This window comes from Syngnathus leptorhynchus, chromosome 10, assembly GCF_054491065.1.
Source record: "Syngnathus leptorhynchus isolate UIUO chromosome 10, UIUO_Slep, whole genome shotgun sequence".
Taxonomy (NCBI): Eukaryota; Metazoa; Chordata; class Actinopteri; order Syngnathiformes; family Syngnathidae; genus Syngnathus; species Syngnathus leptorhynchus.
Window position 1 is genome coordinate 4,516,812 of NC_141204.1, and position 12,110 is coordinate 4,528,921.

Below are 12,110 nucleotides of genomic sequence, written 5' to 3' on the forward strand. Positions count from 1 at the left end.
ATCTACACTATCGGTAGAATTATTTTCAGTACGAGTTCACTTCCAAAGGATATTAACAAACTTCTAAATTGGTTGTGGGTAAATAAATTACATGTTGTGATTATGAATATGAACACATTTCCATGTAGAAATGTACACCCCAAATTGACCCCCCCCCCCTCCCCCCAGCCTAAGCTGTGTTTGATCTAAATTTGGCCCCAGTAGCAGAGGTCTTGTACCCGCTGTGATGTTGATATTTTCATACACCGCCTTTTGATGGAGGACCCTCCGGCAGCTTTTATCATCTCGCCGAGCATATGGCACTGGAGCGGCCACTTTTCACGTACGTGATGCTAGAGTTTTTGTTGCCGCCATCCCTTGCTCCCTTTACGGGGGGAAAAGCGGAGTAGCTTGGAGTTGGGGACTTAAGTGGACCATAAGGCGTCATTTCGTTTTGTAAATTAGACAAAAACAAACAAATAAAAAGCAATGCAATTTTCACCAAATTGTGCACACATTAAATCCCCCCCCCCCTCTTAAATTGAATTACATCTATCAAGGAAGTTATTATAATTCATCAAGAAAATGTCCCTTCTTAATCTGGTGAGAGAATTATAATTTAAACATCTAAACATTGTAAACAATTGTACGCAGAGGGCCTCCACTACTTATCTGATTAGGATTTGTAAAATGTTTACAGCCAATCACCACGAGTACCCGAAAGAAAGAAAGAAAGTGCTGCTGGGCTTGTTTTGCTCCTTTTCACTTTAAATACATTCGTGTCCAGATTGTGGAGCCCGGGAAATGACTCATTAGCATATATTAGCACCTGCGCCGGTTGCCATGTTTGATGTAATTACATCGCTCCCCTGTCGTCGCCGCATTCGCTCCACAAAGGAAGCCTGGCACCTCATTGCCATGCATTTTTTAACATGTTATTTGATTTTTTTGGGGGGGGAAGTGTGTGAGACTGCTAAAAAAGAAAACACAACACATTTGACGTAATTATAAAAGCAAAATCTGATTCATAACATGGTTGCCACTATGGCCTTGATCTGCTCAATATAGCAAAACATTTTACATTTAATACATTTAACATTTTTTGGTGGGGCAGCGACCCACCAGAAGATGGCGCTGTGATGGAAAAAAGTAAATCCTTCGTATAATGTTGTGCTAGTCCAACAGCAGGTGGCGCTATTGTCCCATGCCCCTCCTTACAGTACCACACAATAAGAAATACCCCAAAGTTGTACTCAAACTCATCTTCTCTCCTCACGCTCATTTGCAACTCTCCCATCTTATAAACTTTTACGCGGCGACTCTGGAGTCGACCAAGGCTCCTCCCGGGCCGGATTTTTTGGCAGGCGTTTGCGGTTAATTTATGAAAAACAAATGTGAAATATGCAGATGTCTTTTTGTTTGAAGCAGATGTTTGTTGCCATTGCCAGGTTTCAATCGGGCATCCTCAGAGGAGCCCCCCCCTCCTCTCCATATCTTTGATGTCTGACAGCAACGGAGGGACAATTGGATGAAGTGTCAGCCATCCACAATTACTGTACTCGTGTGTGCGCGCATATGTTACCGATAACGTATTCAAGGCCGCGCGGCAACGATAATATCGCAACACAGGGAATGTCTGCACTATAGCGATACCATACGATATAAAATTTTACACTCAAGTAGATCCAGCTGCATTCAGCTTCGGATGAGACAATCGTATTCCGTAATCCTATCTCTTGTATTAAAGAGAAGATGGATTTCAAACTTTTCCTGAATAATTGTCGTATAATAATGTACAGTATATTCTTATTATGATAATGCACCTTCGTCCTTCGATTCGTGCAAATTAAGGCCGGTGCGCCTGATTCGGGTTCTCTTGATTCTCCTCCTCCGTCTTCTGTCAGCTGCGTTGGTGGCTAATTGATGGCGCTCATTAAGGAGTGTGCACCACATAAAAAATGGCAGCAATTATCATTTATCTTGATAAATTATTTAGCGAGGATCATTTTCCTGCCTGGTAGGGGAGCGGGAAGCGCGGTGGTGGGCGGTGTTAGGTGGAGGAGAGACCGCCGATCTTCGACAGCAATGTGTAAAAACCTAAAATGTTTGAGGTTAGCAATGCTATCGTGCAGCCCCTTAGCGTCAGAACATCAAACATCTATAATGTTTTGTATCCCATAAATGTTTTCAAAAATATTATACAATGCATCTTTATTTCACCGTAACAAAACGACTTACAAAAAACAAAACAATAGATCATTCTATTGGCAGTTAACCATTATCGCCCCCCGCAGGACTGGGGCGGAACAGTATTGACTGTCTTATAATTGGGTTCTGTCGGTAATTATTGATTTTTAGAAATTGTGGTGTGATTTTTGAGTCTTGGTGGAGGTCTGCCCGATCATTTCTGCTGTCAGGAGGAATGCTAGTTACAATTTAATCCTGTTTTTCACTCATGTAGCCATTTGTATTGTTTTCACTCCGAGTTACTTTTACATATTCTGTCGTGTGTGGCTGGCGTTGACAGCGGCGTGATTGAATGATGAATGTCCCCCTTTTTTTTTTATTATTCTCTAAATGAGCTTGTGGCTCTTTTGATTGGCTTCCTCACATGCAGCAACCCGTGATTGGCTGCGGAACAATGGCGTTGCTAGCTTGCAACACCGTCTCCATCTGTTCTCACACAATACACATACACACACGAGAAAATGTCAATGCAACCGTCTTTTCCCCCCCTTTCTCAACAAATTATGACTTTTTAATTATTTGGGGGTATTTTTGATAGATATATTTTGCTCTTACTGTTAAGTCTGGTGTTGTTTTTAACAACTTCACACTGCACACATGCCTTTAATCTACACATTCTCGCAGCACCCCCTCACACAAACACAAAAACACACGCACACACACACACGAGAAGCAGCTCTGACCTGACAAGAGGCCGACCAAGATGAATGTATCTTATGTGAGTGACAGGTGTGGCGTTGGGAGGGGTTGAAGGGCAGAGGGCCTCGTTAATCAACAGGCTGACAGGTGCCATTCAGGGCCCACCCGACAATCACCACCCACACGGACCCTCGCACACCCATACGGCAATACGCTTTGTAATTTAAAGCCGCTTTTCCACCAAATGCTCCGATTCAGTTGAGTAAATCTTTTTTCAATTTGGAATGGTGTTCCCCAGGAAACTGTCCGAGGTCCCTTGATCTTTTATGAAGGTTAACCCAACCAGTGGACATTAGCGCGATAAAAATGATCAGAGAATCAAATCTCAACATCCATACAGTATTAACAAGCTCAGGCAATGAGCAGCATACGTGTGTATGGAAAGTGTGCATGAAGTGATATTTTATGAGCTATTAATTGCGGGGCAGGCTGCTAATTAGCGCGGTGTCATGCATCATCGTTAGACGTCGGAGTGACATTTTTCATCTTCATTAGAGATGCGCCGCCATCGTTCTTCACACTCTCATTAGGCCTTTTGTTTTACTTCCACAGACGCACCCCTGCCGCGTATACGCTCGTTAAGAGGTGGGGCGATGTTCCCTTTATTAGCTTGTAGCATATTCAGAAAAAGATTTATTTAGATGTATATTTGTCTCAGAGCATCCAGAATCATGCGATTTCAAATTCAATTTCTCATTTTAATACTCCTAATACATAATGATTTGGTTCCAACTTTATTTAATGTTTTACATTGTTGTATTTTTTTTAAAATTAGGCTATGTCCTAATATTTTTTTCATGGAATTTATTGGAGATTGCCTCCAGTTGTGTGATTGAGGCTTTTGTCCGTCCTTTTTCAGATAAATACCAATGAGAAGAATGTTTAAACTTCTCTTTATTTAATCCATTGACATGTGAGAGTCCATTTAAGTCAAGTTGAGCATTCAGGAGCAATGCTGCCGCGTCCACATAATCAATGTCGCCTGACCTCTGTATATCGCACTGGACTAAGCAGTGCTTAAAATACAGAATCACCAATTACTACATTTAAATCGGTGCTAAAATTAACATTCTGATACCTTCAATGCTATACAAAGTTTATAATTTACCTATAGATGGCACAAAATTAAAGTATTAAAGCACTATTTTTGTCGAAAAGTCCCAAGCACAAAAACAATATTGTAGGTGAGTTTCTCAATGAGTAATGGAAGCCAGGCAAGGACCAACGTTATTGATTCTTTGCTGCCTCTAACCTCTCACCAATGGTGCTAATGCTTTACGCTAGTGGAGGGCGGTGAACCCCTAAACTTTTTTACGCCTTGCAAATTTTTATTCTTACCCTTCAGTGCGCCTCCCCCACCCCAATTGTGCCCAGTGACGAGGCCAGGCATGATGATGCGTGCGCCGCCATTTCCCGCCATGTTATCTTAATTGTCAATGGTTATATTATCAATTTATGGCCACTTTTGCCACCCCATTAATCCCGCTGTTAAAACAGGGTAACTGCGCTCGCTCCGGTGCATAAAAAGCTGTTCTGCCATTGCCTGAGGCTGCCTCAGCTTTTTTTTTTTTTTTTAAACCCGTCTACTTGAAGACAAGATATTGTATGATAAAATAATAATAGGTAAGTGACATTGACTGGGATTTTTTTTTTTACTGTATACAAAAAAAACAAAACCTTACTCAACACAAGATAACACGGAAAGCTAACATTTTACTTTCTTATCTGTCACCTTATTGGCTAGGGTTGACGTTAACTTTGGAAGCTAATCATAGAGGTAACATTTAAGCTAACCTTAGAAGCTTATTTTGATGGAACCGTAGAAGCTAATGATATTGTCATTTGGGAGATTAATATTGGAGCTACAGTCGGAAGCTAACTTAATCCAAGCGAGGATCTTGTGAGGGTTGTAGCTGAGAACGAAGGCTGGTAAATGACGTAAGTGGCCCAATCAAACAAAAAGGCTCATTTGATATTCAAATCTTTTGAGATTTGTATATTTACATTTTAAACGAAAGGTGGAGCACTAATTACTCATCTTTTTTTGCCTACTTGCGTCGCTAACTTCACTGTATGTGTAAAGGAGTCATCAAACAGCGTCAATACGTGTGTGTGCGTGCGTGCGTATGTCAGAGGCGGAAAAACTGCTGCAGCAGTAATTGCCTGACCTTTACGGCAGGCGGGATAGTCTCATTAAGCCTGATGGATAATGATGGCGCTGCTACGTGAAGCACTGCGATAATGAAACAACACAACAGCCTTCATGCTGGAGGCTTACCGGAGGTGGCGGTGGGGGGTCGTGACAGAAGGCTGATAACCCAGAGAGAGGAGCCCTTTCTGGGATAACGACGCCACACCGTGTAGCCCCCCCTCCACCGCCCCACTCCCGGAGGTGTCAGCCTTCTTCCGCACATGGGCCCGGGTCAGGGCCCCGTGTCAGTCATGTCGGTGACATCTCGCTTTTGATTGGACACCTTCGTGTTGCTAAATTGGGGGCTGTTGCCATTAAAGCTAACGAGTGGCCGTGCTGAGCCTTTGTATGCAAATCAGCTTCCAGTAGCTATAAAAAAAAAAAAAAAAAAATTCCCTGCTCATAAATGTAGCAATCTATCACACATTGAATTGATTGTTTTTAATTTTGCTTGATTATATGGTTATTGTTCAAATAGTCATTTGCAAAAATAAGAATAGTGAAAGCACGTTAATTAGAAGTGGGAGTTGACGGCATCATTTTGGCCGGAGCATCCTCCACAGTCCAGTAGCCAAAACCAGCAGGGGGTGCTGACACCCTGACAACCATTTCTCCATGCTAACATCCACTTTTCTTCCCCCCCTCCTCCTCTTCTTCAACCTTTCTTTTCTTCTGGTGTGTTTTTGCTTTTCAGTCTTAACGCCCCAAATTTGTGATGAACATTTTTTTCATGCAAAAAGCAAACATCAAAATGTATTCTTTGAGATGATTTCTCACTCAAAAAAAAAAGCCACAATCAGCGTTGACATTTGTCTTATCAAAAAAATAGAGGTAATATTAATAAACTTGGGGGGAGGGGGCAAAAATATGAGTGCACGTTGATGTGCATAATTTGTCAAATGTCACATCTTTCCGCCTCTAATGATTAAAAAGTGCTTTTTATTCACCACGTTGAACTATTAGGGTCACATGAAATGTCCCATTAATTACACAATCCTAATTATTATAACTTTCAATCATGCCCCAATTATTCAACTTGTACCAATGTGTGTGCTGGTAATTAATTCCCATTTTAATTATTTTTATCCCCGCCGTAGACATTCAAATGTAAGTGCCATGTGACATTGTAGATGACGATTTGTGACTTTGTTAAATGAGATTGATTAAAAAAAAAAAATTAAGATAAGCATGAAAAGTAAGGATGAAGTATAGCTACTAATTGTTTTGCACAGTCAACAAAAATATGGAAAAAAAGCTAATAAAACATAACACCATTTTACCAAAGTAAAACTAAGTTTAAAGACATTCAAATTAGTAGTAATAACAGCTATAATTCTAGCACCTAATGTGTTGAGTGATGAATTTATTATTAAAATGTGATTTGAATTATTATAATGATGCTAAGGTGACACAATTTAACAATATTTAAAATTAAGTTACTGAAAATTATAGTGTTATAATAGTAATAACTGCAACTGTATATTATTATTGTATTGTTACTTTTATCATATTAGTATTAACATTATTGATATAATTATGTTATTGGAATTATAGATGGAGTTTGACATCGTGCTTGTGACATTATTACATTTAAAATACGGAATTAATGATGACTTTACCAATAATATTATATATATATATATATATATATATATATATATATCTTTACATAATTGACAAGAATGAATGAATAAAATAACAGTTATGACCAGCAATAACTAATATTTTACTACATTATTTTGTATTCTATTTCAATACAATTTAATTTATTATTCTTGGTAATTTGTATCATCAGACACATAATTAGCGTGTGATATGTTGTATGTGATTTATGACATTGAATTGATAAAAAAAAAAAAAACAACTCATGATTCTTTAACACAATGAATAAAAAAAAGAGAAAAAGCACACTGATTTTATTTCTGTTTCAAAACGTAATTAATAAAAGAAGTGACTCTGTATTTCGTCGCAGTGTCGCCTCCCAGGCCTGCGTTTGATAAATGCAGCTTCCATTCAAACGTGCACGCTAATAATTCCTAAACGTCTTCTTACACACACGTCATATCTCTTATCATAACGTATGAACGTCCATAAGCGTCCCCTCACGTGAGTTATCTCGACTGTGCCAGCTCTATCCTGCTCTATTAATTGATGTTTGATGACAATATTACCTTTATGACTTCATTTGGCCTCATTTACAGCAAATGTACACCCTTGCGCCACATGATCGATGACGTTCCTTTAATAGACTGGGGGGGGGGGGGTTGCGTACATTTGCTAAACTCACATTTTCAGCCATGTTATGAAAATCCATTGCAGGAGTGGTATCAAAACGGGGATGCTCAATTCTTATTTTATTAAATTCACTTGGTTTATTAATTTAAGTCAAATTTAGCTAAATTATGCAATTTTTTGTCAAGGCCTCAAACAACTTTTTTTTAGGATGGCATCATGTCGCAGTTGACATATGATATTGTCAAAATTAATGCGTATTTTGAATATGTGATTCTAAGCATAACTTTTTTCCGTGTTCTTTCAACCTGTTGCTTTTAATTTGTAGTAATATTTTCTGTATTTTCCCCATTTACAGGCTGAAGCAGTGGGAGTGAAAGACAAGCCGACATCAGCTTATGTGGTAGGTACACCGTGTGGGCCGGGGGGGTGGGGGGGGGGGGGGGGTGGAGGGTTGGGAAAGCATGGAGTGGATCAACTCAGTGATAGCAGAACCCCCAGGACCCTCCTCCTGCTGGGCCTCACACCCCAAGACCCCGGGGAGGGTCACAAGTTCAGCTGGCTTTTGTGTGGCAACACGTTGATGTAACAACACAATGCTCCTTCTTAACCGTTGAGCCCACAGTCTCCACTTTGCTGCGGCACTCCTATTTCGTTCTAGCCTAATACTAACACTCACAAATCCACCTTGGAATTTTGAATGACATGCTGAATTTCATCATCTATTAGCGCTCGAGCAGATTTATGTCGCTCGGTTGCCTCTGAGTGTGTCAGACTTACGGGATCAGACGGTCGCAGCTATCAATCTGGGAGGCTTTAACGGAGGCCACTGATGGATCTTCTCCATATTTCACGGACCAGGCCTCAGCAAACAGAATAGCCTGCTGTGCTAAAGAAAACAATGTGCTTCTGAGCTGCAAAATATCATCCATCAACCCACCGGGCAGGGAGGCAGCAGAACTCGGGTGGAAATGTTAGCAACCGGGGGGGGGGGGGGTGTCATGCGGCTTGGATGGATACCTGCTTTTCACATCAGAGACGCCTCGGCTCATTCGCCAGCCACAACTGGTCGCTTCTAAAAGCACTGATCCGCTCGCGTATCCTGAAACCCGAGTTTCTGAGCGACTCCGACGCGCCAGGCCCGAGCCGGCCGCCATCAATCAACCGTCGCGGCCGAGGGGAGGAGACATTCCGGGAGATTAATTGTGGCCTGATGTAAACAAGGAAAGGCTCCAGCTCGCAGGGATCAGTATGCAGCACTGGAGGGAGGCTTGTGGAGTTTTAAGTTGCTGAATGGTTGGGCAGCAAATGAGCCCATTGGTGGAAAATATCGTCCTGTGTTTTGTGTGAAATGCACCAACATGGAATGGGAAAGGTCCAAATTTGATAAGCTGTGAATTTCCCAAGTCCAAAAGCCGCCCTTAGCACTACACATTAGGACAAGGACAAAAGTTTCTATTTGTATTAATGCTAAGCTAATGGACGCCTGTATGCGTTCTTTCTCCTTACATTCGCCCTCATCGACCTCGTTATTTGTGCAACCTCCCCAAGCAAAAGCATTGGCGTGATTTTCCTTATGATGCCCTGCGGGGACAGGCAAAGACACCTGGCACATTAAGCATGATAACTAATCTATTAATGTTGACTGATTGCCTCATTAAAAGGTTCAAATATAAGTCTAAGCTTATGTGTTAATGACCTGTTAATGCTTCTGTCAATTACGAGCAGGGCTAATGACACCTGCAATGACACCGTATCGCTGTTACCAGTCAAACTTGAATCTCTGTCCCCCGCCCCGCCAGAGGTTAAGTGGGTCGATGATGGTCGGGAAGACGAATGCTTGAATGTCAGCACTGTACGTTTGTGTTAGTCTTCATTTCTGAAGGATTTTTATTCATTCAATACTCTAATAACATTCGGGGTGAAAATAGCCTCAGGCGAGTCTATCTGTTTTTTTTTTGGGGGATACACCTCGGCTCAACCTTAGGTCCTCTTAAGTTTTCTTGGACATACTTTGCTTTATCACCCCTGTTCAGCTTATTGAAAATTGCTACATTTTGGCTTTATGGACAATGTGAGATGAAACAAGACATGTTTCCTTGTATGTAAATTGTAGTCGAGACACATCGGCTTCCTTGTCCAAATCGAGATGGTTGACAAAGAACAGGAGAGGTCTGTGGGTTGTTTTCTTACACTGCCACATGCAGAAGTTAATTACGTGATGATTGGGTTTGTATTCAGATTCAGTGGAGGTGGGGGGTGCGTTGTATGTTATGAAGCCTCAGCACCATCCAAGCTCCCCGATGCTAGGCTGTCGCCGTGTCGCTTGGTATTTGTCACCTCGCTGTGCCAGCTGTGCCACGCAAACGCTCCCTATCTTTGTCTCTTGATGCGTTTTCCTTTTTCTTCCATGCTGTTTGGATGCCCAATGATGGCTAATACTCCATGACAACCTGACACAACGCACAGTCCAGGCCCCGGCTCCATCTGCTTTCAATTGAATTTGGCGAGAGGAGTTGGGGGGGGGCCGGTGCGGTAGATGAAGGGATGGCGGACTGGGACAAGATGAAAGCTCAGCGCCCCAATGGTCTCCCCATCCTTCATTCTTCCTAAATTGCCCCCCCCCACCCCATCCGTTCTCTCTCACATATAGCATTAACACCCCCTTGAAAAGTTTCAAATGATAGCTGCTCCATCAAAGGGCTCCTCAAACATGGTAAAGATCTACGAGGGGAGCAGGCCATGGCGGCGCTCATTAAGCCCCATTAGAAGGCTCCAGTGCAGGGGTGGGAAAAGTATGGCCCGGGGGTCACTTGTGGCCTGCTCTTTTTTTTTTTTTTCTTATCTGGTCTTTTATTATCAAGAGTCCCAAATTATTTCTTGCATTAATTGATTCAAGCCTGGGCTAACAAATAGCATCGGTTTTGCAGTGCTATAACAACAATGGACATTTGAACCCTAACGGTTGTGCAACACATTTAGAAAGACAATATAATAACACTCACAGTCACAAATTCTTTATCCAAGGCAATATATATATATATATTCCTGCAGCTTGTTGAGTTATTTGTGTAACTCTTCTTTGTGTGTGACTATATTATACTGCCATAGCAGTCTCGTCGTCACAGTGACCATTAAATAATGCATCTAAAATATTTTCATTCTTTAATTTCAATTGAAATGCTCTTTTTCATATTTAAAACACAACATTATTTTTCCTAATGATTTGGCCAGTCCATCCAATATATAACGCAGCCCTTGATCACAAAAGTTTGCCCGGTCCAGCCTTGGCGGCGGGTGTTAATGGGGGACATCTTCTTGCAGTTTGCTCCGGTCACAGCGAGATGGAAGAAATGAGACCATTACTACAAGAGCAATTTTCCTAATTATGCGGCACGGATGGAGCGTCTTGTCAGTCCGTGGGCTCGGGGAGACAGAAAGTATTAACTCTTTAATGTGACTAACTAACAGGCCCTCGCTCAGGTCGGGCCAGGCCCTTAATGACTTAATGGAAGTCATGATGTAAGGTAAAGCCATATGTGCTCATGTACCAGGCTGGACTCACTCCAGACCGTCCAGCCGCGTCCACAACAACATTTGTTCATTTTTTTTCCCCCATCATTTAGACCTCTGGCCATTTGTGTCCAGTGTTGATGCAAATATATTCAAACCTGATCTGGTTGTTTCCAACTCCATATTTAAATCCAGTTGTACCTTTTGGCTCTTTTGTCCCACTTCTCCTCTATGTAGCTCTTCTCACAAGCCCTTATGAATATATTTATGAGATGCAAAATCCTCACCATAGCAGATCAGTGTTTGGGAATCAAGTTCATCGTCTATATTTGTCCTGTAATTGGCTGGCGCCCAGTACTCCGAGACTGTACTTCACTTCTCCTGACCAAATTCAACAGGAGTAGTCCAAGGACAAGCAAAATTGATGGATGGTGTGGTTTGTTAGTGCGTAAAAAAAAAAAAAAAGAATTTGAGTTGACGTTTTTGGCTCGTGCAATGATAGAATTGTCTCGTTGGGTTTTCTCACTTCATCGTGGAAAAGTCTCTTTAACGCGTCAACTCGTTTGTCGTATGCAAAAGGCAGCGAAAGCTCAGTAGATGAAGTAGGTGCTCGGTGATGGCCGCCGCAGATCCGCAGGTGAAGCAACGTAGCCTAGATGGAAGGAATGCCGGAGATTGAGATTTCCACCTCATCCATCACACTCGGGCCCCATCTCGGCTCCGTCAAGCGACGGTGGGAACGCTTCCGGAAATGATTCATTTCACGCCGCTTCCCGTTTACGATGCGTTTAACCGGCAGGGGGTTATCAAGTGCCTTCATATTTTTCTGCTAGTCAAATACACGCCGCCATTTCCATAGCGGGTTATCGGGTCAATAAAACTCGGCGACCTCGGACAAGCATTAAAATAGGCTCAATGCGAGAGAGCATGCAGGGGCCCATTGATTAAGTTCATAACTCGGTTTGAGCTGACACCATTTGAAAAATAAGAAAAAGCAATGACTATAAATCTAACGGCGTGACATAATCGGATGAAAATCAACACGGTAAAGTCGGCCATTTTATGAGCTTCCTTCGCCGCCTTCCCACCGGATGACTATTGACGTCTCGAATGTGCAACAAAGCCTTTTTTTTTTTTTTTGCTCAGAGTTTTGCTGAGTGACTAATGAGAGCCAATATAGGAATTCTGTTCCTATATTTTGGAAAAAAAATTCTTGTATTGGAACGGTGAGGTCAGTTATTTTTGTAAC

General features: G+C 41.8%; 1 protein-coding gene across 2 annotated transcripts in view; it reads left to right on the forward strand.

Annotated features, from left to right (window-relative positions):
• The window catches only part of c1d (C1D nuclear receptor corepressor), an 84,523-nt gene that overhangs the window by 31,994 nt on the left and 40,419 nt on the right, over positions 1–12,110 (forward strand). For both annotated transcript variants that reach the window (XR_015067412.1, XR_015067413.1), the window contains exon 8: positions 7,707–7,751. The gene's annotated coding sequence lies outside the window, so the exon portion shown is untranslated. The remainder of the gene's footprint in view (positions 1–7,706; positions 7,752–12,110) is intronic.